Source organism: Brachycentrus maculatus, unplaced genomic scaffold (genome assembly GCF_059751285.1).
Source record: "Brachycentrus maculatus isolate JH-2025_06_01 unplaced genomic scaffold, ASM5975128v1 h1tg001406l, whole genome shotgun sequence".
NCBI classification, from domain to species: domain Eukaryota; kingdom Metazoa; phylum Arthropoda; class Insecta; order Trichoptera; family Brachycentridae; genus Brachycentrus; species Brachycentrus maculatus.
Window position 1 is genome coordinate 1 of NW_028282055.1, and position 9243 is coordinate 9243.

At 38.6% G+C, this 9243-nt stretch overlaps 1 pseudogene; it reads left to right on the forward strand.

The window, feature by feature from the left end:
* The first annotated feature begins 416 nt into the window (after positions 1-416).
* On the forward strand, positions 417-2219 carry LOC148299029 (alcohol dehydrogenase class-3 pseudogene; annotated as a pseudogene).
* Positions 2220-9243: the final 7024 nt, after the last annotated feature.

Here is a 9243-nt window from a genome sequence, read left to right on the forward strand (position 1 = left end):
TCCCAACCCCAACCCCAACCCCAACCCCAACCCCAACCCCAACCCCAACCCCAACCCCAACCCCTTAAGTTTACTTCGTTCATTTTTCACGATGATTCAATTGTAATGAATGAATAAATACAAAATCATTCTCAAAGATTGCAATTCCCACAAAGCAAAAGGCCTATCTGCCTGCCAACAGTTCAGTTACTTTTTGTTTTTTAACCAAATTCCTCATTGATGGAAGGCATAAGCCCTTCCAACTCTTATATTTAGTGAGCTAAGTTTTTAAGCATCCCAACCCCAACCCCAACCCCAACCCCAACCCCAACCCCAACCCCAACCCCAACCCCTGGCTTTCAGTCAAATGGCCTCAATTGTAATTATAAGTCGGTATTATTTATCGCATTTTATATATATATAATTACCAAATCTTTATGGAGTCTAAGCCTGTCGCCATATTGTGTAAAGCTGCAATTGCCTATGAAGCCAAAAAACCTTTGACAATTTAATAAATTTGGGTGGATCCCCCAAAGCAGGGATAAGTCCGAATTAGGGTTATTGCCAACGCCTTGTGCCACACCGATATTTATCGGCTGGATGGATATGACCCCGAAGGGGAATTCCCATGCATCCTTGGCCATGAAGCCACAGGGGTTGTCTAGAGTATCGGAGAAGGAGTAACTAGAGTTGTTGTAGGTGATATCGTGATTCCTTGCTACAGTGCATAATGCCAAGAAAAGTCATGCATATTTTGCCAAAACAATCAGACCAATATGTGCGCGAAGGTCAGATCCACTCAAGGAAATGGCTTGATGCCTGATGGGACAAGCAGGTTTAGAAATAAAGAAGGCAAAACCATTTTTCATTTTATGGGTTGTTCCACGTTCAGCGAATACACGGTTATCGCAGAAGTATCGGTTGCTAAAATCAACCCGAACTCCGATCTCAATAAGGTTTGTATGATCGGCTGTGGCATCAGCACAGGCTGGGGAGCTGTCATGAATAGCACCGACATGAGGCCCAATACTACCGTTGCAGTTTGGGGTCTTGGAGCAGTTGGTCTTTCAGTTATTCAGGCAGCCAAAATCAGAGGGGCGAAAAAAATTTATGCCATCGACATCAATCCCAAAAAGTTCGAGATTGCAACTAAATTCGGAGCTGATGCTTGCTATGAGCCAACGAAAGACAAAAATGGCAAAGCCTATTTGCTTTAACAATAAAAATGGGGTATTGATTATACTTTCGATTGCACTGGGAATGTGGGGATTATGAGGGAGGCGCTTGAATCCGCACATAGGGGGTGGGGCTAGTCTTGTGTTATTGGCGTTGCATAGGCAGGCAAGTAAATATCCACCCGATCATTTCAACTAGTGACAGGCAGAAAGTGGATTGGGACTGCTTTTGGAGGCTGGAAAGGTGGGCAGGACGTGCCTAAAATTGTCAACTTATGCACCATGGGAGAATGGCCAATCGATGATTATGTAACGCATGAGTTTGAAGGAATCGACAAAGTCAATGAATCCATCGATGCCCTTCATAGCAGCCCAAACTGTTTGCGCGCCGTCATCAAAATATCGGAGCCCCCCAAACCAAAATAAGTACAAAATATTAAAGTTATCAGTACAGTCAAGCACTTTGGAGGAGTGCTTAAGACGGTTTCACATTGGAGTGAGTGCAATAACTGCTTTATGAACTTCGGAATATACATCCCGGATGCTTAAATTCATGACCAAAGGAAATAACCCTATCCTGCTTTATACTGTCTCGGAGGACTCAGCTGCAACCATTAGAACTTTAGCGCGAAGTCTTCTTTCGGATCCTTCGCAAAAAAGCATAACTTAGCTCTAGTTTTTCCAGATACTAGTCCTCGAAATACAAACATCGAAGGAGTCTCTGATGATTGGGAATTCGGCAATTCTGCAAGCTACTATGTCAATACCACTTCGGATAAGTACAAACATCATTTTCAAATGTTTACATATATTACAGAGTAACTCCCTAAACTCATCCAGCAATACTTCCCGATCAGCGCCACCAATAAATCGATCACCGGATTTAGCATGGGAGGACATGGAGCGCTCATCGCAGCTTTGAAGACTGGCAATTATCGATCTGCCTCCGCTTTTGCTCCAATTGCCCACCCCTCAATCTGTGAAAGATGGGGAATCAAAGGCTACAAGCATTTCTTCAACGACTGGAGAAATAATCCAAGGAATGGGACACTGTCGAAATCATAAAGTCAAAGAAGTACTCGAAGACACCGATTTTTGTGGATAGCGCCACATCAGACCAGTTTAAGTAGCTCCTGCACACCCCTGACTTAGTGAATACCTTAATTGAGTCAGGAGACTCATACATCTATAAATAAAGGCCTGGATATAACCACAGCTTCTTTTATGTATCCTCCTTCATTGAAGAGCACATCGATTTCCATGCTAAATATCTGAATTGGAAGTATTGATCGAATCAACCTCAAATATGTCTATTATAAATGAACGTTATTCATTTTATAAAGAATTATATGTTATTACTTTATACTATTGACCAAATCATCATAGTTCATTCATAGGCGTACGTGCCATGATCCGAATTAAGCAAGTTATTAATGCATAAAACCTAACTTATCTTTGCCCAATCATAATCATCTTCAACTTAATTTACTAAAGAAGTATTATAGAGATAGCACATGAATTAATTATGCAGCAGTGATTAAGAACAATGCATCACAAAGGAGCACAGATTATATTGCATCAAAGTAGCAATTAATAATCTGATATTAATCGATACGATGATTTCCCTCAGAAAACTGTTTAATCCGATCGATATCTCCTGAATTTGTTACATAAAATGTGGCATTCATGAATCATCTTCGAGCATTTTCATCACCTCCATTTTCAGATGTGCGAAAGTAGCTTTTTTCTTCTCTACTTTTTCCTTGATGATTTCATGCTCGTTTTTCATTGCTACGGCGCTGTCATAGTCCTTTTTCGACGACTCCCCCTGAAACCTGTCGGAAAAGTTATCGATCAGCTTCTTATTTTTGAAAGCCTAGTATGATTAATTAGTGGGCCTCGCATTGACCACAGGCGCGTCGAGTATTCCGATCAGCTACTCCTTCAGCTGTTCGTGGGTGTCATTTCTTCCCCTCACATACTACTCTTACTCGGAGTAACTATACTACTCGCTGGGAAATCTCTGTATTTTGTTTGAGTTGGTGCTCATATTGATGTTGCGATCGCCGAATTTGCCCTCGACTACCTTGTTTTTATATTTGTACTTGGACGCATAAAAATCGAAAAGCCCGTTGGATACGATATCTGTTTCGTCATGGTTTTGGTACTGGATATTGCTTTGAATTTGCTGAGCATTTTTATTTTTGTTACCCTTGTTTTATTCTAGTTTATTGTTTTTGCCATGATTATTTATATCATAGCGATCGGTGGAAGACATTGATGGCGCATTGAAAGAGTGTTTTTGGAAATTTTGATTTTGAAAATCCATCTTGCCGCTGATTTAACTTGGCGAATATTTGTTCGGGTTTGAAGTGTTGTTACTTGTCTTTGCTTTGTTGATGCCGTTGTACTGATAATTTGCATTACTGTATTCATAAGTTAGGTTTTTGCCTGATTTTTATTGGGGCAGCTGAATCACTTACCGATTCCCCATATTGCTGATCGTACTGTTATTCTGAGCGACACTTCTGTTCTTGATATTGTAGTTAAAATTGTTTGGAGTATAATTTACATAATTGGCTTTTAAAGCACTTTTGTAATTCTCTCCTGTATTTAAAAAAGGAGGGATATGAACCTCATTCTTATTGGCATTCTCAGTCTTCTGCTATATTTTAAATTGAGAATTATTTTAAAGCTATTTGGTTTTCTGCACTTTTTTTATTTTGCTGTTGATTGCCACATAATTGGGTATCATTTTATTGTTTTATATATTACTTTTCTACTTGCTTATTTTGTTGCCCATCGCTTCATCAAGGACATTATGTACACTTGAATATTGAACCGTATTCAATGTATCTCCCTCTTTCGGAATAGTCCGAATCTTGACCGGGCTCTTTTGAAATGTAGCTTTTTCATAGGGCTGAGAAGAGGTGAGGGACTCCTTTTGCATTTTTTGGTAATAGGAAACTGATTTCGAGGCATGTTTTGCAGTTAGGGGTTACTTCAGGAAAAACTTACTCGAAATTGACTTTGATTGGCTGTTATTGTTAGGGGTATGACTATTCTGCTTAACTTTTACCTCATTTTAATTGATAAACATCTGGTTGGAGTCCCCAATATATCTTTTATTTTTGTCATTTGCCTCTCCTGTATTGGCATGAGTCTGATTGCTCGAAAACACAAATAGCTTGACACTCTTTGCAATATCGCTTTCTCGTCGTTTCGCGGACTCTATTTATGCAATCTATAGATTCTTAGCTTCATAATAGCTAACAGGCCTTTCCTTGACCATGCCCATCTTTTAGTTCGAGATTGTTGAACTTTTATTGTTTTTTGCGCTTTTCCCATTGGCATTACCACTGTTGTGTGGCTATCCCATCAATTATGACCAGGGCGCATCTTCTCCTCTAGAAGTCTCGCAAACAACAGGATTAAACAGCTTTTGTAGGTTATTGTTTTGGCTCCCTTTATTTCGGCCTTCCAGTTATATATTGATATTGATATTGAAGTTTGTTGTATTGTTCTTAATATAGGAGTTGAGTTTCTTTCTCTTGCTTTGGTGAGGCGAAGTGCTTCTCTCGTATTTGTTTTCAATATCTTCGATCATAATCTTTATATTTTCAATGGCCTTTTCGAATAGTTCTTCACTGAATATCTTTTTGTCATAGAGCGATTCCTCAAAAGTGTCGAAATCCTTCTCTATTTGTTCGAGCACAAATAGTAGACTCGTGAGCATTTCTTCCTCAGTGGCAGCTTTATTCCATGGCAAGTGAGAGCAAGGATCCGGGTTGATCCACACCTTCCAATTGAGTTGGCTATCACAGCCAATCATTTGTCGGCATACACGCATATACCCGTAATTTTCAGCCAGAGCCTAAAAGGCCTATAGAATTCCCAGTTTTGTTCTTAACCACTTATGGATATCATTTTATTCGAATTTGAGCCTGGTGGTTTTGTTCTCATAGCTCTTCGGACTGTTCCTTTCAATGCTATCATTGAGCTCCTCCGTGTAAACATGGTAGATGGTTTCGTGGTATTGATGATAAAATAGAACACGACAAATGTAGGGATTGGCTTCTTTGAGTCTTGATTTGAAGCTTTCTATCTGATTGTAGTCGTCTATATTGATGATATGCTTCCGGGCATATTCCTGGGTAACTTTGTTCTTAAAGGTGTTCGAACGGCCAAAGAGTTGCTGCCAGTTCTTCGCCAACAGAGGTGGAATTCCCTCATGATTTCCCATTTCAAAGTTTAATACCAAAATATTAAATATTATATTAATATTTTATGTTGGCAGAATATGCAAGTTGCAATTAACATCCAAAATTAAAGTGCCTTATGATCTGCAATCGATCTTCCTTTTTGAACGAATCATCCATTTTGTGGAAATAATCCAAAATTAAACTACATCTTTAACAATAAAATCAGAAGACGAGCCCTTAATGTTGCCGATCAAAACATTTCATTCAAAGAGTTCTCAAATACCAAAGCTTTGAAATCTCTGAAGGGTATAATAAACTAATTTTTATTTTGCTCATTAGAGTTGCAGAACCTCCCTTTAATTTTAATAATTCAATGTAATTAATTAATATCAGAATAATAATTTTCTTTTGCCTCAAACTAATTTTAAACATCAAGAAAATGAGATCCCAGAAGCATGCCACTGCTCCAAAGAGGAGACAGTATAAAAATACTGACAAGTACCGAATCCCTGGGAAGACAAACTGCATTAATCGGAAGAACTCTCAATAAAGTAGTACGTTAAGCATTATTCGAAAATAAGCGAAAAAGTTTAGTGAAATCGATAATAACAGCAATAAATACTAGTTTAGCAGTATGTAGTCTCACTCTTCAGAGAAGAGTATCATGCCATAATCTGCGAACTTCTATTTTGATCCTATCGCAATTCGCTGCAATTCAAATATACAGCAGCAGGCGAGAATTGGAGAAATCTGCAATAACGCAAAGTTTAAGAATAACAAAATATGCAGTCATGAGAATTAGTCTGATGCCCAGAATCGTAAAAGCTATCAAGAACGCATTAAAACAGAACTGAATAGAAATAAGATTCTGTAATTTCGAATAAAGACATGTGAGAGTGAAAATACTCAGCTACGTCTGCTTGTCAGCAAATTGAAAGCAGAGAAAGGTTTAGTTAAAACGCAGATAAAGCATATTTCGCAATGCATAAAAAGAAATTCCACTAACCAATCAACAAATCCACTTCTAAAATCCGTATTATATCTCAGAAACAAATAAAGTGAAAGTGCTCATAACTACATTTTCAACAAACCATGGAAGAGCATCGACCACCTATCAAGAGCTATAAACAAGTTTAACCTGATGAATAACAGTAGCAATAACAAAAATAACAAAAGCAGTCAGAACAATATACAGTTGTGATACTTAATAGTGATACTCGATAATGATAATGGTGTTAATCTATATTTATATACAGATATAGAAAAGATCTGCACTTTGGCTAATGGGTAAAGTAGAGCTATAATATTTGCAGAAGATCAAGGTATTATTATCTTCTTCTTTTGTGGAAATGCCAATTCGAAGAATTTTAACACATAAATTATAAATAATAGAATTCGCTAAAGCTTTATCGATTTATCGATCAAATTAGCTGGCATTAGGCTTTTTTCTTCTTCGATTTTGTAGTATCCTTCTATTTTGGAGTCTTCTGCTTGTTATTTTTGTTTAATGAGGCCTTTTTATTCACATCTTTCTCGATAGGGTTTAGTGGCATGACCGGGTAGTTGTGAATGGACATACTTTTGGAAAATGTTAGGCTTTTCTTCAGGTTCCTTTCAACTTAGTTAGCGTTGCACTCTCTTTCGGATCGAATCAGATTTATTTTGATACAGCTTTTTGCAGATTTGGCTGGATGTGATTAGCTCTAGAGAGTCTTTAAGGATGGCTGTTTGATGATTTTGTTTGGCCTTGCATCAACTCGTTGCTCATTCCCCCCTTCATCCTCATCTATTGCTGACAAACTTATTAGCTTGTTTCCCTTATTGGTCTTATTAGAGTCGACTCCCTGAATAACTTAATTTGCCACTTATAAATTTGGGTTCTCCGAATGCATCTAAATTTTCTATTTATTATTATTCGATGGAACATCTGTAATGTCCCAACCCCAACCCCAACCCCAACCCAACCCAACCCCAACCCCAACCCCAACCCCAACCCCAACCCCAACCCCAACCCCAACCCCTCAAGGACTAAGAGCAACCTTCAAAATGTTATTGATAAGTGAAACATTGATAAATAATTTGAGTATTTCATTATGGTTAATCAAGTTGAAAAGATATTCTTAATTTTATCTGCCAGCAAGTTCATGCCTTTCTGGTATTGTTCAAGGAGGGAGCGGCTGTGAGTATGGCCATCCCCGAATATCTTTAATTCCATGATCTGAGCTGTAAAGGCAAGGATCAACGTCTGGGCGATAACAAGGCATAGGTCCAACTTTACCGATTCGAATATAAGCAGAAAGTTTTCAATTGCCAAGCAAACAGCGCAGGCCATCACGATTCCTTTAAATGACTACTTTTTATTCCAGATTTGCTGAATTTTAGGATTGGCACTGCTTTGATTTTGCGGGGAGTGAGAGTGCGTCTGAGCTGCGGGGTTTGCTTAGTTCAGGATCACATCTTTCCATCCGAATATCGAGCATTGGCCGGAGCGGAGCAAGTGACGCAATTAATTGGCGATTATGAGGTTCCCTGAGAAAAATATTAAAAATAGGATGGAGAGATCAGGGAGCTACCCATACAGAGTCTTACTAAAGCAGTAGACCAAAATAGGGTTGATAAACTTGACTATTTTCAAGATCCTTGAGTTCTCTTGAATCGAAGAGTTCATTTAAATGCGTCCGCTGTTCTGTGGCCGATACACTTAATTCACAATGAATAAAGTAAGTAGAATGGTCGAAGAGAGGCTGTACGTGCTAATGGTGACCCTGAGCAAAAAATACAGCATATTGATTCTCATGAGCATCCTCAACCTTATCAGCATTATCTTGGTGGGAAATAGCCCGAGTTCGTCGATCGAGTCATGAATGACGATCAAGTTGTTGAGGCACTGGTTCATGAAATAGATGATGGCGTAGATGACGATTCGGATGTTATTCTTGGAGGGCGAGAGGCTCAGGTAGACAAGGAACACGAAGTAAGCTGCAAATACAAGCTCGAATATGATGGACGAGTAGTAATTAACTGGAATCAATGGATCCGTAAACAGTCTGATTGACTTTGATTCGACTTATTTATATGTTTTACCTTTATCCGGCTTCATTCGCTCTTATTTAAATATACATATTACGCATAATTATATAAGAGACCAGCATTATTGTCCAGGGTTGCCTTTCGTTTCTTCCGTCATACATATGGAAACCGAATAATGTTTTCCTCAGCGTCTTTGGGTATGAACTAAGTTGCACTTTATAAAACTTGCTATTATTGTTGCCAGAATATTATCATCATCAATTAATATCATTTAGATCATCAATGAATATCAAATCCTACAACAAAGGGCTCAGCGAGCAAATAAAGAAATCATTGAACTTTGCTTTCACAAAAAAAACGAGCCCGTAGGACGAGTAAGTTTACTATTCCCACGATACTGACGCCGTCAACTACTGCACTACTGCCCGACCTCAAAGTATTACTGTATCGTTCTCATGTGTTGACCTTCTCAAAATCTGGAATTACTCGAAATAATTTTTTTGCTCAAGGCACTACCCCTGTACTTTTATAACTTACTCAGATATGAAGGTTGGGATCTCGAAACTTAACAATGCAGATGCAATATAAATTGTGATCAATGATGAGAGTCTTACGACGTTCGTCAAAAGCTTCGGACAGAAACAGTAAAGCGGAATTACAACTGGCCGTATGAAATTCGATGCAGAGTTCGAGCAGCTTGCGAAAAAGCTAGCCTCGATTAAGAGACATTTTTTCGCTTCTCCCTTCGAAATGATGCTGGAAGCTATTGCCCACAACTAAAAATCAAAGGATTTGAAAATGCTGCCCAACTTATCATTCAATGTCAAGCCTAATTCTCATGAGAAGGTGTGGCTGGC